At 31.7% G+C, this 20,140-nt stretch overlaps 1 protein-coding gene across 9 annotated transcripts in view; it reads right to left on the reverse strand.

The window, feature by feature from the left end:
• fru (sex determination protein fruitless) overlaps positions 1–20,140 on the reverse strand; it is a 1,011,467-nt gene that overhangs the window by 422,925 nt on the left and 568,402 nt on the right. The window lies entirely within an intron of this gene.

The following is a 20,140-nucleotide window of genomic DNA, read 5'->3' on the forward strand; positions in this document are numbered from 1 at the left end:
TAGAATTGCTAGAAAAGCGTTAGACTAAGTGTATTGAAGTTTCAGGAGATTATACTGAAAAATAAAAATATTTTTGAAAAACTAACTATTTTCTTTCATTGATAGGCTAACAAGTTTCCGAACCGCCCTCGTATATGCTCATTCAATCATGAAATTGATTGATTCAATATATTTTTAACTGAAATTGTTTAAATCAATCAGGGAATTAATGAATTGAATTAATTAGACATAAAAAATGTACGACATAAAGAGGTTTAATCATTATGATTTAATATGTTTGAGTTGATTAAGAACTTAAATGCTCATTATTTTTAAGTTTTAATTTTTTAAGTTTTGTTTATGTGATTTTGTTTTAGTGATTTTTTTCTGTGCAGTTTAATTATATCTAATCATATTTATATATCCCGTTTGACCTAAAGAGATATCAGTGGACCTGTCCCTGTCCGTATTAAGTAAATTGCTCTACCTTGAGAAACTCGGGTAATATTTCCTCGCAGTCTTCTTGTTCCCGAGATCGGTGATCCTATAGTACACTTACTAAGGTCGAAAATCGACAATTCCTGAAATATTTTATCTGAAAATTTCTTCAAATAAATAATATCCTTTGAGAAAGTTGGAAACAAACCAACCAAGTTGTTTAAAAAGTAGACCAAAAAATCAAAAAAAAAAGCCAAAGAAACCGAATATAAAGATCTAAAGAGAAATATTTTGGATATAATTCTTCATTTTTATGTTAATGGTTTCCGGCTTATATGGGGTCCATATATACCATAAATATGGATCGATATGGACCAATATTGACTTAACATCACACATCAAATTTCAAGCGGATCGGATGAAATTTGCCTCCCCGCAAGTCAAATTTGGGCATCGGTTTATATTGGGGCTATACCGAAAAGATATCAGATACTGTCAATTTTCAATGCCACCTGACCTACATCATCAACAACTGCGTGTACCAAGTTTCAAGCTTACTACGTTTGGATGTTAGCATGATTTCAACAGATCGACGGACGATCCAGAATATATATACTTTATGGGGTCTGAGTCCAATATTTCGATGTGATATCATTCGATTTGATACAGCTAGTATACCCCCCATCCTATGGTGGGGCCTTATTACTTTTGCCATTTCTTTGTAAAAGAAAAACCATCTCCATAAGTCTTGACAAACATTGAGTGCCACTGCCGTTGCTCTCATTGCACTCACTGAAATAGAACATTATAATGAATTCAGTTAAATGCTGAGTAATATTTTTGTTTTTCTCTCTAATCAATGGACCTCGGCAAACATTTTTCAGGGTGGTCATGCATTAGATTGTATTACACAACAATTATTCTTGTACTATGCTCCTAAAGTTTTAAGTCTCAATAAATTTAAACTTTAGCTAAGAACAATAACTGGGGTACACAAGTGTTTGAATAGATTTTTAATTAGAATTTCCATGTGACTACTCGTTAGAGACATCCTAAATGTTTGCGTTTGGACTATTATGAGAGAGAGCCTTCCTAATTGGGAATCCATATTTGACCCAACTAAAGTAGTAAGTTTTAGTAATCCTACAAAAAGGACATGTGAATTCATAGTCCATACTCCAACTCTCTTCTTGGCAGTGTCTTGTAACAGTTTCATAACTCTGCTTAATTTATGAAATCCGATAAGATCTTTGACAAACAATGGAATGATACAGGATATTACTTGATATATATTCTCCATGACAATATCCTCATGCAGAGAAACTTGAAACAAAGGCCATAAAACAAAATAAAAGGCATCGGAAAACTTTTACGTAGCCAGTATGCCTTCATTTATAGGAAAAAAAAAGAAAAAACACCACACACCCACCAATAAAGACACCCACTTGTTTGCATAGACATGCAGCAATGTCAACGCATATCCTGGAGACATTAAGAGGGTTCGAGAAATAATTTTCTTGAATTGAATCTAAAAATATTTACTTATTTCCCAGCAAAAAAATTTGGAAGTTCTTCTCAAGGCGCAACTTTAAAAGAACTTCCAAAAATTCTCTCCCAAAGATGTTCTTTATTTTAACTGCACAGGAAGTTCATTTGAGTCAATTTTTTTATAACCCACTTTTTTCGTATTTTTAAAGGGAAATTTATTTTTATTTGTCTCGAATAGATTAAAAACATATTAAAAATTAATAAAATGGTACAAATTATTTAAATTTAGCCGAAAAAATGTTAAATCCTTTCTAAAAAAATTGCGAATTTTTGAAAATATTTGATGACAAACGTTCCAGACAAGCGTTATAATTCTTTAAAAATCATAAAAAATTTAAAAAATTTTTTATTTGTCAAAATATCACAAAAATTCTTAATTCACATCCAAAACACTGAATTCACCGCACACATTAAGAAGTGATGCAAATCCATTGCAGCGGCTGTTGAAATGTTGGACATTCGTCCTATGACAAGCCCATATTAAATTCATCGCTTCTGCGCCAATTTGGCACCACTTCCGGATCCAAAAAGAACATTTTCACTACTTTTTTGGCGGCGCTTTTTTTATTGGGTTGTATTATGTCGGCACTTGCAACATTTTTTATGTAGTATATGAGCCCATATTTCTATGAGTTCAAATGATTAAATGAAGACATACAGACATACCGACAACCCCATTGTGAGGGCACCGATATAGAATTTCATATGTACAGAATGTTTCTTGTGACTCACAACGAAATTAATTGATGCTATTTTTTTTAAATTCAAATTTCTTCAATCACAAATATGATATTATAAATCACAGAATTAGTAATAAAAAATTTACTTAATTGGTTTTTTAGTAACATTTTAGTTGGTTCAATTAAAAAAGATAATTGATTTTGGTCGAAAGATTCAATTATTTTTTATGATGTTACTACACTGTTAGAAAAATATGTTTTTCATATGTTCCGATATAAACAAAATGTGTTTCGGGCACAATTTTTAAATACAATATATTTAAGTGCATGTAATGTTCCTAAACTAGCATTAAATATTTGGGACACATATGTTAATATGTTACAATATATTATGTTTAGGACAAGAATGTTTGATAAAAATAATATGTGTGAATGTAAACATATATAAATTTACAAATTTCGATTAAACATATATGTGTTGTGATATTTTATTCAGGGAGCGTCATAGACAGAGAGAGAGAGAGTATCGAGAAAGAACCGGAAGGGTTGACGAAAGATATCAACATAATACAGCGAGAGAATCAAAAGAGAGCAATTTTTGATACTGCTTGTATGTTGTTTCGGAAAACTGTTTTACGTGTTTATTTGTTTAGGCTATGCGCTTGACATGTTAATAATGGTTCGCCAAAAATTGGATATGCTTAAGTCTAAATATTATTTAATTTGAACATTAAATTGCGTATTCGGAGTAAAGAGAATAGACATTCGGAACCAGTAGAATAGACATTTAAAAAAACAGCATGTGTTTTGCCTTGAGAGCAGCAATTTAAGTATGTGTGGACATGTGTTTTGTTTATCATTTTGGCATTATGGGCACAATTTTTTTTTGTTGGTTCGTCAGAAGAAATCGGAACGTACGACGAGTAAGTCAAAATATTTAGCAAGAAAGGAACTTAAAAAACAACAGTGGAAAATATGTAAAAATTACAAAGGGTTCTTCAGAAAAAAATAAGTTTAGTTTCTCTTTATTAATAAACAGTCCATTTTACCCTAAAGATAAAAATGAAATTGAGTACAAAATTATTCGTTAATAACAATTCATATTTAATTGTATTTCAAAATACGAGAAATTTTAAATGCATTTAAAATGGTGTTAAATGCTATTAAAAAATAGTTCACGTCTAAATAAATTTATGTGTATATTGTAAAATTATGTATGTTTATACACGGATGAAAAAGACTGTTTTTCATATGTTTGGCTATAAACATTATATGTTTGGAACACAAATTTTTAAACACAATATTTTTGAGTGCAAGCATATAATGTTCATAAACTAGCATAACATGTTTGGGACATATATGTTAATATGTTAGAACATATTATGTTTGGGACATAAAATGTTTGTAAATATAATATGCTTGGATGCAAACATATATTAATTTAGAAATAGCCTATAAACATATATGTGTTTAGTAGCTTGGAGCGCTTTTTAACAGGGAGCGATATTGAATTAAGTTGGTGGTTGTTGCTTGTTATTACAAAATTAACATTTTATTTTCCCTTGGAAAGACTATTTTAAGTGTAAATTTTTAACAATTACATTTTGCAAAAAAAAAAAATAGAAAATTAATAAAAAAAGTAAAAAAATAATAATAAACAAAAAATAAATTTCATCCCCGCTGGGATTTGAACCTATGCCGTTTGACTTTTTCGCTTCCATGGAAGTTCTTTTGAGAAGGTTTTGCAAATGACGAGAATTTTTAATTTTTTTTTTTTTTTTGTTGATTTTTAATAGAAAAAATATATTTATACCAAAATATATGCCGAAAATAAAAAATAAAAACGATGCATAACATAAAAAAATATTTTTTTAGAAAAATATTTGATAAAAAAATTGCCGCTGGTGAGATTTGAACCTGCGTTTCTTATTTGTTCGTTCATACTAATAAAGAACATCTCAAGAACCAATTAGAATGTTATTCCTTGGTGTCGTATTACGATCATATCACAAACATTTGAATTAACCTTTCGACGCTTTATGTTCAATGGCGTTTGTGGCTGAGTGTTCTAAGGCGTTCTGTTGTGGTGCCATCAAACCCAGGTTCAACCCATGGTCGGAGCGAAAAAGTTTTTCAAATTGTAAAAAATTAGATAATAGGAAAATAATAGTGTAATAATAAATATGGTTAAAAAAAAGAAATTGGTTGAAACAATTTTTTTTTTTCGTTTTTTAAATTAACTTCCAGGGCACAACTTCTAAAGGAATGCAAAGGATCCAAAAAGGGAGTACTTCCGTCCTATGACAAGCCCATGTAAAATTCATTGTAGATGATCCAAGTTTGCAACTACTTTTTTGGAAGCTCTTTTTTTGCTGGGATGCTACATAAATGTAACTTTTAACGATAATTGTCTATTGGCGACTATAACAGTAGCACAGTGGTAGTGTGTTGGCTTACACATTGCATGGTTCCCGGTTCGATTCTCCGTCCACGCGAAAGGTAAAATTTAAAAAAGTTATAAAATTGAATTATTTCTTCAACTTTATTTGTATTACAGAAAAAGGTGCCAAAAACTAAAAAATTTCGTGAAAGTGAAAATTATGTGAAGAAATGAGCACAATCTTCTTGGGGAGAAAATTCTTCCAAGCATATAATTTTTTTGGGCTCAAAATGCTTCCAAACATATAATATGTTCACATAAAACAAACATAATAATGTTTCGGCAATATCCAATAGTATATGTATTTCCTGCAAAATATGTTTGGAACATATGTTAGAGAAGCGATTTTTTTGAGGGTGTACTTATAAAAATGTTTCCTTTAGATAAAATAATTTTCGTGTATTTTTAGAAGACTTTTTACTTTGTTACGAATTTTCACTTTGGTGATTGTGTTAAGTAGCTTAACATACAGTATGATTTAAGCTCAATTTTGAGAATACAGTGTCACTGTAGAACAAAATGGGGGAAGAATTGGGTAGAAACAAAAACAATTTTGTACTGACTTGTACACACCCTCAAAAAAAAAATCGCTTCTGTAACATATACCCTAAACACATTTTGCCTCAAGCATACATATTTTCAGGATTGGTGCAAACAAAATATTGTTTGTATTGTTCAAACATATTATGTTTCACCTTAGGGCATACATTGGTAGTAAAAAATATTAATGAAATTTTCTTTGTGTGGATATATTTTTAAGGCGCCAATTGGATACGTCCATTGTTTTACTTGCAACATACTTTCTAGGTCTCTCTTTCTAAAAACATATATGTTTATAGGCTATTTCCAAATTAATACATGATTTCATCTAAGCATATTATATATTTTATGTCCTAAACATAATATGTAATATGTAGTATTAACATATATGTCCCAAACATGTTATGTTAGTTTATGAACATTATATGCTTGCACTCAAAAATATTGTGTTAAAAAATTGAGTTCCAAACATATAATTTTTACACCCAAACATATGACGAAAAGTCTTTTTCGTTCGTGTAGTAACCGCTAGACCAATTAATCCATAGATCTATTATCTCTGAAAACTGCATCTCTGGCGAAAATTTAAGAAAATAAACTTTTCAATGAATGTGTGTTTGCGTTTAGAGTTAAGAGATCCGATTTTAAAATTGTTATCTCAAGATGCAATGGTTCCCTGGCATACAAAGGTTTCTGGTTTCAATTCCACTTTCGATCAAAAAGTTTTTCACCTCTCATTGGTAACATTTGAGAGTGTTGCAATACTTCTCTAAGTGGTTTCACCGTAATGTGAAACGTTCAGACTCGACTGGCATCACAATCGACTGAAAGGTCTAAATGAACTTAAAAAAAGGGGCTGCCACTATAGTTAACCTAAGATAAAAGAAAATTTCGTTGAACTGAGGTCAACCTTACCAAAAAAATCTTTACAAATTTTCCATATCATCGAAATCGTCCTTAAGTTCTTTTATCGCCAAAAAAAATTCGTTTGTTACAAAATTTTTATTTTTTCTATAAAAAAAAAGTTTATTTTGAAACAACAACACAGTCCATTTCATTTATATCAAACACTGTTCTTTTATGACTTTAGGTCTTTAATAAGACATATTTTACAGTTCAAAATTTAATATACTACAATGTAATGTTGAACATTTTTTCGGAATCTTCCGAACATTTCTGGAGCATATGTAAAAAAAACGAAAAAAAATTGGTCGAAGCAGGGATCGAACCCACGGCCCTTGGCATGCAAGTCGGACGTAGCAACCACTGCTCCACGGTGCCAATCTAAATGTTTGTTTCTCTTAAATAAACTTTGTTATTATATAGCAAGCTATGCTATATAAATATAACTTATATGGATAATTATCTATTGATGACCATAACAGGTACATAGCTCAGTGGTTAGTGTGTTGGCTCACAAAGTGCATGGTCCGCGGTTCGATTCTCCGTCCAGGCGAAAGGTACAAAAAATTTACAAATTTATAAAATCGTATAATTTCTTCTACATTTTTGGTATTGCAGGAAAAGGTGTTAAGAATTAAAAAACCTCGTCGATGTGAGAAAGATGTGAGGGAAAATGCAATTAGCAAGAAAACAATTTTTTTGAGTTAGTCTTTATGAAATTGTTTTCTTTTCCAGGATAAAGAATAAACGTTTATCACAAAAAGTATATACTTTTCTTCCAAATACACTTCCTTACAGCGAAAAGCAAATGAGAAACGAACTTTTTTTGTCTAAAATTTCGTTTGGGAGGAAAGAATTATTTTTTTGCGTGTACTTTTAAGACACAATTCTCTTTTAGAATTGGGTTTTGTGTAGTTGCTTCTAGGAAGCAAATTTTAATTTTTTGTTTTTTTTTCAGCTTTTTTTCATATGCTATTAAAGTCCTTTAAAAACGAGTTAACGACAACTTTATTTTCCAAATTAAGACTCGACTTCCAGTAGAAATTATGCTATGTTTCAAGTAAAAAATATCTTTAAAATAAAGTGCTGAAAACATGTCCTATTTTTGAACGATTTTTTGCTTTGTAGTCAAGATGCAAAAAGATAACAAATTTAAAGACAATTTCATTAAATTTAAAGAATTGTTCTGAATTATTAAAGTCAAGTTGACTTTACCCCAAAAATGTTTTCTTTCATGTTATGATTCCCATTTTTAAGGAAAATCGCTTAATTATAAGGACAATACGACTTCATTGAAAAGTATATCGACTTTTGGACAAGGAAAAAACTTTATATTAGAGAAATGCCTCTTCTATGCTAAGCAATATTTGCATTCGTATTTTAAGGACATAAAATCTTTGGCCTCACGACAATATTTTTTCAGTATAGCGGATTATATTTCCTATGGAATATGTAAAGCAATTCATTTACATTAGAATTCCCTTTTATGTTCCTGTATTCGGCCACCTATTGATCATTATTATTACATATTTCCAATATAATTATATTAAAATGTTATTTTGTGAACTCATGAAGATGTAGTAATGATTAAAAGTTTTTTTGTTTTGGTAGAAGAAAACTGAATCGAAAATATTTTAAGAATGTAGACAGTCATTCAAAATTTCCAGAGAAGGAGAATCCCTTCATTGGCCCCCTTTTTCCACAAAAACGGTTTTAATAATACTAACAACCTGCTCAACACATTAGCAATAAAGAAAGGCTTTTGTCGCCTATTGAATAGCCTTTCTAATAATAATTCATAAAATAAAGGAAGAATTTTAGGGTTACATTTACCACTTATTCAGTTAATCCCGCTCCATGGAATCGTTTGCACCTGCACATTCATAATTATTCACCATTCAAGAAATAATTTATGCGACTCGTATGTAGTGGACGCACAACAAATTGCAGCATTTTTGCCTCTGTGTCCACATCTTTTTGGAGAATTACATTGGCATCGTATCATTTCTTATTGGCCGATCAGGTATGCAGGCAATAGCACGGCCAATTTTGGCAAGTGCCGCCAATAAACAGTTTTCGTATGCTATGAATTATTATTGTACGAAGAGACTGAGTAAGAGTTCCAATGTTCGGAGCAACACTTATCACTTATGCATAACAACGTTGTCATGCATTGTAAGAAATAATGTGGTAGTTACTTTGCCATATACATAGTGTATAGCCTTCATAAATTAATCTAATTATATTTTTAATTTGCGCATCATAGATGATCAATGCATTTTGAAACAAACAAACTGAATAAAAACAAAACAAAACAATAAGAGAAAGCAACATAGACCATTGAATGTCATTACATGACATTCATATTCTAGTAAATCAATTGCCGACAGCAATATACTGGAGTGGTGTAATTGGAAAGCAAAAATATTTGTACTCTATTTTTTTTTTTTGGAAGTGTTGAATTTATACAGCTCGTTCTTTGTAATATAAGAACGTTTTAGAATTATAGTCTAATAATTGAAATAAGTAGATCGTTCATTAAAGGGAACTGATGAGGATGTAGAAATCCGAAACAGCTGTTCCCAACCATTTTTTGCCTTTCCATACACGCAAAAAAAAAACGTTTGGAAAAAGTGTACCGAAAACGTTTTTCTTTTGTTAGAGTTTTTTGAATTGCTTCGAAAATTTTAAACTTTTATCACCAAAAAAATTCGTTTGTTACAAAATTTTTATTTTTTCAATAAAAAAAAGTTATTTTTGAAACAACAACACAGTCCATTTAGTTTATATTAAACACTGTTATTTTCTGACTTTAGGTCTTTAATAATATACATTTTATAGTTCAAAACTTAATATAGTACAATATAATGTTGAACATTTTTTTGGAATCTTCCGAACATATCTGGAATATATGTAAAAAAAAAACAAAATAACTTTGGTCGAAGCAGGGATCGAACCCACGACCCTTGGCATGCAAGTCGGACGTAGCAACCACTGCTCCACGATGCCAAACTAAATGTTTGTTTCTGTTAAATAAACTTTGTTTATTCGGTTCGTGGGTGCCGCAAGCTATGCTATATAAATATAACTTATATGGATATTTATCTATTGATGACCATAACAGGTACATAGCTCAGTGGTTAGTGTGTTGGCTTACAAAGTGCATGGTCCGCGGTTCGATTCTCCGTCCAGGCGAAAGGTAACAAAAATTTTAAAGATTTATAAAATCGTATAATTTCTTCTACATTCTTGGTATTACAGGAAAAGGTGTTAAGAACTAAAAAACGTCGTGGATGTGAGAAAGATGTGAGGGAAAATGCAATTAGCAAGAAAACAATGTTTTTTTTGAGTTAGTCTTTATGAAATTGTTTTTACATCCTGGAAAAGAATAAACGTATATCACAAAAAGTATATACTTTTCTTCCAAATACACTTCCCTACAGCGAAAAGCAAATGAGAAACGAACTTTGTCTAAAATTTCGTTTGGGAGGAAAGAATTATTTTTTGCGTGTAACATCAGAATAAATAATGAGTGATGATATGCTCATATATATGAGCCATAATATCATTACATATACTAATTTAATTTCATCTAATTTGTTGTTATGTTCTTTAATTTAATTTAATTTTATTCCAATTCCAATATTTTATTTTTAATTGTTTATGGTCTATAAAGTGTTTATTATCGTTTCAACTTATTTATTATTTTATTATATATTTATGTTTTTGTGGTTATATAGTTCTAAAAGAGAACAAATATTGGGCGAGTGTGAAATATGTATTAGAGTAATAAAAATATTTTTTATGCTATATCAGTCTTCCCTTCAAAATGACATGCCGTGGACAAAAAGAAAGGCGAATTTTCAGTTAAAATTTTCACGGTGTGATGCACTATGAATAAACTGCTAATCCTCCCAGCAAAAAAATTTGGAAGTACTTCTAAAGGCACAACTTTAAAAGCACTTCTAAAAATGTCCTTCCAGAGATGTTCTTTATATTAACTACTCAGGAAGTTCTTTTAATTCAATTTTTTATAACTCGTTTTTTCATACTTTTAAAGGGAAATTTTAACATTTTTTGTTTCAAATATGTTAAAAACAGGTATAAATAAAATGGTATAAATTATTTAAATTTTGTCGAAAAAATTTCTAAATTCATTCTAGAAAAATTGCGAAATTTTGAAAATATTTGAGGTTAAGGGTTTCAGACAAACGTTAAATTGCATTAAAAATCATAAAAAATTATAATAATTAAATATTTGTTAAAATACCACAAAATTTTTTAATTCACATCCAAAACACTGAATTCGGATCACATCTAAAGAAGTGATGCATATTCAGTGCAGCCCATATTAAATTCATCGCTTCTACGCCAATTTTGCAACACTTCCGGATCCAAAAAAGAACATTTTCACTAATTTTTTGGCGACGCTTTTTTTGCTGGGCTGTAATGCTAAAGCCGAAGTCCATTAAAGACGACAAACTTGGTTGAAGTTAAAAAACTTAACTGAAACTCTAAAAGAGACCTTACAGTTGGATTTTATAGGTTAGATTTTTATTTATTTATTTTCGAGTGTTTGTATGAAAAGTCTTAAATATTTGATCAGCTGATAATGCGGTATTAAAGGACACGAAATATTAGTTGAACGCTAACTATCATTTACGTGAAGCAAAAGACCAAAATTATGGGCTAAATATGAGCAATGATGTAGTGTCTCACGCTGCTCTCGTCGTTGTTTAAGATTTCTCCAAAACTGCAACCATCATTTTATCTGATGTGACTCGGCGTGACTTCTGGTTTTCGCCGGAAAAAGCGTTTCGATTAGACTATTTTGCATGTTGGGGGAGTTGAAAAACCATGGAATAAGTGTAGTTTTTCAGGGCAGAATCACTTTGAATAGGATGAGATTGAATTAGAAAAATACTAAAGATTTTTAATTTTGCGAATAAATAATTCTTACATATTTTTTATTTGTGCCGGATTTCTAGGGCTCGCAGTCTAATGGTTCCAATGTAATAAAATCATTCTTTCTAATTTCTTTTGGGATGAATGATTCAACGCTTCTGAAATTATTGAGATCTAGATATATTAAGATATAAAACTAACATGGCGGTTTCAAAAACTAAGAAAGAGTTAATGTGATTAACACAAAACAAATGATAAAATAATAGGAAATCAAATAATACTTATCGTAAACTAAACCTCTAATGAGGACTATCTCTGTGGAACTGTGCGTTTAACAACAAACTAATTTTACTTTTTGCCTACTGTAGGAGAAACTACGAAATTCGGATCCATTGATGCTTGTTTTTTGCATTACAGTTTTTGGTAGCGCTATCAGCATTTTACGGCTTTCTTCTACATTTTTCAGTGTATTACACATATCGATGATACATCCAAATATATATACTTATTCATGTCCTATGGTGTGCCTGTGGCGATTGGTTAGTAATGTATGAGTTTGTGTTCAAACAATCAAATTTTCCAGAGGGGCAATTGTGTAGGATGCGAATAAGAGAATTGCTAACAAAATGAAAATTTTCTATGATTTATATCACTTTTTTTCTGAGTTAGATTCTAGTTTCAGCTACAACATACCATGCTACCATCATATATCCGAGTTTCTAATTTAGGTAAAATTATCATTATAGATGAACTAAAATTATCCTATCTTCTAAAATAAATGTGGTAAAATTTCGTTTTAATAATGAGATGCTATGTTTTAATCGCCGTCGCTTTCCAAAACCCTAAAGGATACTAAAAAAGTGCATAGTAAACATGGATATGTCGAGCTTATCCCGGAATATAAAATGTAATAGGGATTCCATAATTTATTCATGTCAAATGTCAACGACACACACCTTCGGGTCCAAAAGTAACCCAGCAAAAAAAGCGTCGCCAAAAAAGTACAGAAAGTGTTCTTTTTGGATCCGGAAGTGGTGCAAAATTGACGCAGAGGCGATGAATTTAACATGGGCTTGTCATAGGACGGAAATCCTCCATTTCAACAGTTGTTGCACTGAATGTGCAGCACTTCTTTAGGTGTGATCCGAATTCAATGTTTTGGATGTAAATTAAAAAATTCTGTGATATTTTGTCAAATAAATAATTTTTAATGGATTCTAATGCTTGTCGGAAACGTTTGACCTCAAATATTTTCAAAAATTTACAATTTTTTCAGATTGGATTTAGCATTTTTTTTCGACAAAATTTAAATGATTTTACTCTGTTTTTAACCTATTTGAAACAAAAAAAGTTAAAATTATCCATTAAAAGTATGAAAAAAACATGTTATAAAAAATTGAATTAGAAGAACTTCTTGGGTAGTTAAAATAAAGAACATCATTGGGAGTGCATCTTCTGGAAGAGATTTTAAAGTTGTGCCTTTGGAAGTACTTCCAATTTTTTTTGCTGGGAATTTGTATAGGGAAACTTTATTTTGAAAATATATTTTGCATTAGAGAATTTGGGTTAATTTTAGAAAATTTGAACTAAACTCTTCAACGAACGCAGATTTCATGACGATTTCACAAAAATAATTAAATATATTTCGACAAATGCAAGATAATTTATTATGCGTAATTAATTATTTTCACTTATTAAAGAAAAGATCGTAGTTTAAAGGAAAAAATTAGAGTTAGAAACTGCATACGAAGTTCAAGATGGGCGCTTTATTGAAAAAAATGTGTGTATAAATTTTTCATCTTTTTTAGTAAATTAAAATAACGTATGCAAAAAATTATTAAAGTCAAGGAAACTTTCTTAAAACATAATAATTGTGTGAACTAAAATAGAATTAAATTAGCTTTAGTGCCATATAGTGTATGTAAAATCACCGTTTCTTTTCGGTCAACCCAATAATAATTTGAGGGCTCGTTGCTCAAGGTATAACTTCTCTTATGCGCTTTGCAGACTATCAGTTATTCCGGACGGAATGTCGGTATTTGTAAAGAATCTTACAGTGTGTCGGATCGATACGACTTGTCGGCGATGACTAAATGATCGGTAAATGTGTTATCGATCCCATAAACATGCAGCAGTATCGATTATGCCTTCGGACTTAACTTATAATGTGCACAATATATGGGATAAGTTCGACACGAGCACTGTCCTCCGGAATAACTGATAGTCTGTAAAGCGCATTACGATTTTGCAACGTAATTCAATCTGTTTGCGAAGGCATTAGGCTTCTGCGTGACATTTGCGTTAAGAGCTAAATAACCTTCTCGCACCGCTGGATGTCTAAACGTTTTGTTAGCTCAGAACTTTTGCTTTATGGTCTTGTGCAGAATTTGCTAACACCGATTGCCTTTGAGGTGGTTACAGAAAGCAGTCGCAAGCGGCAATAACTGTGCAATTGCAGTTAAGTGCAATTTGTCAGTTGGTCACTGAGTACACGACATTTTTATTTCTGCTGAAACGCACATACACACACACACTCAGATTCAATAAATTGCAGTAGCCGTATATGGTCCACATGTACTATCGAAGTCTGAGGAGGTCTTTTTGCCTTTTCGCAACTTATTGGTAGGCAAAGAGCATCATCGATCTAAAGTCACTAAACAGAAAACTAAAATTGGCTTCTTTACTTGGCCATTTTATGGCCTTTGTTTTGCTTTATCCCAACTAAGAGCTGAGCCGTTCACCACTACCTTACCTTGGCCACATGTGTCATCGTCATCATTTAGTCCGTTACGTGTATAACGCTGTGGGTTATAGATTCGGTTAGCATCGCTAGTACCTTAGATGAAGTGAAAGAAGATGCAACCATATCACAAGGAACTTGGCTAAATGATGACTTGGCTCTTGCACATCATCAGTACTGCACTATGCCGGACCGAGAAAGCCAACTTAGCCAACGAAGTGATTGTGTGAAGAGAGCGAGCGGTGCTCCAAAGGCTGTATGCGTGCCGTTATGCTTTATTAAATGCGTTTTGAAAGTGCATTTCCATGTTTGTCCAAGAGATTGATGAGAAAATTAGATTTATTCATTGTTGTTGTTGTAAATGTTTGTTTGTCTCAAACAATTACTTTTACAAATTTGTACTTAACTCACAATAGATGCGATTTGAGTGTATTCAGGATTATGAGTTAGAGTGAGAGACATACGATCTGTCATCAGGGGATATTTACTATGCGGATTTCATCCTTATAGCCTTGCATGTTTGTGATAACATCAATTTGATTTTGATTAAATTTTCGCAGGAAGTTTTCCATTCTGCACAAAAAACAAAGTCACGAGAACATGGAAAGAAAAAACTCCAAATATTCCTCTGCTTCTTTTATTCTAAAAGTCATCATATATTATTTGGTGATATTCTATTGCAATATTTCGGACTAGATCTACACTGATGTCAAGCCACGCTTTGGCAAAGGACCAAAACGATTTTTAACCGCTTTCAAGTTTCATTGTGTTTGATACACAATTTCTATATAAAGAGATAAAAAATAATCGGACATCATTATACGCTTAGCCTAGGTACTTATAGTGCACAGACAAAAAGACTGATTATAATGTTTATGTTATCTTATGCACATTGTTATTTTTTTCTTTCGGTTAATTTGTAATAATTTTTAAAAAATTTTCTTTATTTGAAGTATGCACAGAAAAGATATCACCAAAATATTTCCAAGTAAATAGTTGATTGAAGTTGAACTTTGTTTTCAATCAATAAATTAATTGATACAATTAACTTTTTAATCAAGATAGAAACATTAAATTAGTTAACTAAGTCAATAATTGAAAATTTTAATTAAAAAAAAATAATTGATGCAATTAACTTTTTAATCAAACTCGGAAGAAAGTCATTAAAAATATGTGCTGTAAAATTTTCTAATTTTTAAATAAAAAATTATTTCAAAAAAAAAATTTTGTTCAAACTAAAAATACTAAGTCAGTTAAGAAAGTAATTGAAAATAGTTACGTTTTTAATGAAAAACATAATTGTTTTGCAATCAAACTCAATTAAATTTTTAATTGAATTAATAAAAATTTTATTGAAATTTGCAAATGAAACGAATTTTTTAATCAAATATTTTTTAATGTCCAATTAAAACTGTGATTGATACTATCATTTTCGTGATTGAAGACATTTCAATTTAAAAATTAATTTGATAAAATAATTTCATGATTGAACCATAAAAATTTCTTTTGTGTGTGTCTAAACAATTTTATGAAATAAACATGGATATAAATCTCAATGACTGTACAAAAAAATTATATGCTAACGTAAGCAGAAGAACATTTTTATTTTTTTTCAAAAATAGTAAGAATGAATTACAACGTGGTTACGTTAGGTTAGGTTAGGTTATGTGGCAGCCCGATGTATCAAGCTCACCTAGACTATTCAGTCCATTGTGATACCACATTGGTGAACTTCTCTCTTATCACTGAGTGCTGCCCGATTCCATGTTAAGCTCAATGACAAGGGACCTCCATTTTATAGCCGTGTCCGAACGGCCCTCAGAAATGTCACCAGCATTACTGAGGTGGGATAATCCACCGCTGAAAAACTTTTTGGTGTTTGGTCGAAACTTGGTTCCAACCCACGACCTTGTGTATGCAAGGCGGGCATGCTAACCATTGCACCACGGTGGCTCCTATCATTACCATTTTAATATGGTTTTCTTTTTCCTGGAATTTTTGCATTCCCGGGAAAGCGGGAAGTTTTTCGAATTTCCCGGGATCCCGGTCAAAGGAAACCTGCTTTGATGTGGAATACATTTAGACATTTGAATAATTTAGAAATCGCCTAAAGCTACGGTTATAAGGCGCTCTCTGGACAACTAACAATATATATTATGTTGTTCTCTTACATCGAGCAGCACTCAGTGATAAGAGAGAAGTTCACTACTGTGGTATCACAATGGACTGAATAGTCTAAGTGAGCCTGAAATATCGGGCCGCCACTATACCTAACCTAACCTAATGGTAATGATTTTGCGTCAATGATTTATTTTCTTTACTTTTAGTTCATTTAGAAAGAAGGAATAAAATTTCATTTTAATAACGCATTGTGGAAATTAAAAAAAATGAAATACAATTTAGTTTTGTTTTTTTTTTTGCACGAAGTAGTTCATAAAACAATTAACTTTTCCCTGCGTCCATTACTCAAGGAAAACAAATATTAATAGGTGTTGCAATTTGATCAGATATGATTCCATAGCATAACAGATATGATCGTATCAAATTTTTACTCGGGAAACAGTTGTGAAAATTATTGTTGCTATAGAAATAAAAATATCACAGAATACTTTACATCCTGTAACTGAACAACCAGAACACCAGGGACTTTAAAATATTTAGAAATTGCTATTTCACTTAAGGCTGACATGTATCCGATGGTGAAAAAAGTATTTACACTTGATCGGCATGAAATGGTTAACGTCACACCCTTGTTAAACTGGCCTAATTTCTTTAAAGTTGCACAAAATTATGCTCCGGGTTTTATTGCTCCTTACATATAAAGAAAGGTATAAGTAGGTTCGTGCCATGGCCAGTTTCATAATACAGTTCCATCTCCACGTCATATTATTTTCTCAAGATACTGTTTTGTAAAGATATTTTTTACCATGTTGGTCCATTATAGATTGCTTGCCCCTGTTCTTTTTATTTATATTAAATGTCATAACATTACCTCGTTCGACATATCTAGAATGGATTGGCGTCAAAAGGTCCACTTTAAATAAAAAGTTTACAACTTTGATAAACTGACAACACAATATGACTTTTTGACCATAGGCTCAGTGGATTGATATAGATTTTCTCATGTACAAAGACATTCAATAATGTCAGCACTTCAAATCCCACTCGACATATTCATGTCAGACAAAAAATAAACTGAGAGATTCTAAAGGAACAGGGTGCATATGCTGTGTTTAAATCATTTCATCATTTGGCCATGACGACACCCACAACCGTCTACCAACCGCATCAACACATTTCATATTCAAAGGTCTTGTCACCGCATTACCTCAGGCTACCACCGCTTGTAGCCGGACGGAAAATTTTGATAACATTTTAAAGCGTGCCTATTGGCACATCCGAATGAAATTGTCCATGGAATAGTGGTGCATGAATGTTGTGCAAATAATAGAATAAATCCTGAAAATGTTGGGTATTATTTCACCTCTAAGCATGTAGTGGAATTTTCTGCATATATGAGCCTATTGCAGCACCCACATACCGACCAAATATTCTACATAATCGAAATAGAGGTGTGTGTATTTGTGTGTGTGTGTGTGTGAGTGTGTGTTCAGTGGAAGCTGGCCATTGTTCGAGATGGGCTCACGTCATGTAATATGCAGCAGGACATACATAACTGAGCGTTACAAATCGTATTGACTTTGATAAATTTCTAGTGTGAAATTAGATTTTGAATTTTTTACGAAAGTTTCCACAAGTGCATTTTTACTTGTGACCCATTCGAACATGAATGCAAATACCGGGTTCAATTTTGGAATAGTCGACGACTTAAACCAATAGCATGAGTGAGTTGGAGGAAGGCGAGAAAGAATACCACACATCCGTAACAACTAAACTGCTAACCACAATGGATGATGGTGATTGTGTTGGGTAGTTTGACTGCGATGGTGGATTATCAGAACCGAGTGAAAGCAGGGTTGTCGAAGGCTGAACGAAAAATGTTATGGGATTCCCACATAATCTTTTTCGATCAGCCACAAATGTCAACTGGTGGCAAATAAACGATTAAGCCCGTTAGGTTACATATATCCAACTTGAAGGTCACGTGTTTGACGTCAGAATACAAGAATCTTAAGAATAATATGTGGAACCAAGATACTCAAATTATGGCAGTTCGCATGTTTATGAACTTAATCTTTGCTGTCGACTTTTCCTTAAGCATTCCCTAACTCTGATGAGATGGATTTCATTTAATTAATTTTATATTCATATCATCTTAAGACCATAATTCAAAGTTGATATCAAATCGAAAATATGCTGACTCGATGGGTAGATCTGCAGAAATAAACATTGAACAACTGATTGGTAAAAGTGAAGTGTATTAGATGAGGGACACAGGTAGCCGCAAACTTCTCAAAGAGATGTCTATGCAGTTTAATATCAATCTACTATGGGTACTCGGCCATAGGGAGATACCAGAGAACTACCTTCTATATTTCAGGAAACTAGAAACTGGTGGTATGCTTCTATGCGCCGTGTAGCTCATGGTCCTAACGAAGGAAGATAAAGAAGTCTATACAGCCGTAAGTTCGGCCAAGCTAAATCTTATGTACCTTCTACCATGGATTGCGTACAAAATTATCCTAAAGACTGTTATCCACAATCGAATTACCTGGTAACAGTTATCGATGGCAAGGAATAGTCTTATTTCTTAGCATGGTCTTCTAAATTTTATATTAGCCCATATGGAGTCTTTCGTAGATAATAAAGGCAGAATAAACACCCATATAATTATGGACACCTATATAATTTTTGCATGGCTGTTAGACGGCATATCAAATTTCAATGGGATCGGATGGAATTTTCTCCTCCAAAAGGTGCTGATGTCAAAAGGTGGGAACCGTTATAATTTTTTGCACAGTTATTAGAGGGCGTATGTTTAAATCACGCAAGAAATTTTAATCGGATCGGAAGAAATTTGCTCTTCTAAGAGGTGCCGGAAGTCGGTTTACCATCTGATTTAATGACAACTAGCTGTTGTGAGCAAGTTAGAATCTGTGGAGAAACCATTAACCCTTAAATGCAAAAAATCGCCGATTCACCTGAAAAAATATATAATACACTGAAAAAACAGTGAACCCTCCAGAAAGAAAAATGTTGGCTAATTTTAGAAAATTTAGATTATTTTAACTAAACAATATTACAAACGCTGACATCACGCCGATATCACATAATTAAATAAATATTTTTGGACAAATTCAAGAAAATTTATTAAACATAATTAACTTTTTCACTTGTTAAAGAAAATTTTGTAGTTTGAAGGCAAAAAAATGGTGTTAAAAATTGCAAGAATGTCTTTAGTGCCATATGAGGTTCATGATGGGCGCATTTGTCGTAAAACTTCCAAATTTAAAGGCATAATTAACGATTTTGTGAGAAATACGAATATAGCAAATCTTTATGCTTCATTTATGTATAATTTTGTCCCATAGTCTAGTCCATTTCGTAGGCAAAAATTTATTAGAGTAAAGGAAACCTTTTCCAAACATAATAATTCCACTTTCAGGGTTCACTTTTTTGAGTGTATGCAAAATGGTAAAAAAGAATATCTGCATACTACATTTAAAAAAAATGTGTTTTTTTTTTAAATAATGGTTGAATCTAAGAAAATGCTTTGCGCATTAAACTAAGCTTATATATACAAATAATTTATTTAATTTTAGTAGAGAATAGAGATATTTTTTTCACATTACACATTTTTTTTACCAACATTACTTTCATCTCTGCTAAATATTATTTAACTTCCAATTTGTAGTTTTTTGAATTTTTTGTCAAAATTTGATTCTGAATTTCGATTGCAGGTCAAAATTTTAAGACGTAAGAATTTTTCCGCATGTATCTTAAAAGATACAGTGCACATTTCAGGGTTAAGGCTAACCAGGTTCTCCGCATTATTATCTCATATAA

The sequence above is a fragment of the Haematobia irritans genome, chromosome 1, assembly GCF_050003625.1.
Source record: "Haematobia irritans isolate KBUSLIRL chromosome 1, ASM5000362v1, whole genome shotgun sequence".
Classification (NCBI taxonomy): Eukaryota; Metazoa; Arthropoda; class Insecta; order Diptera; family Muscidae; genus Haematobia; species Haematobia irritans.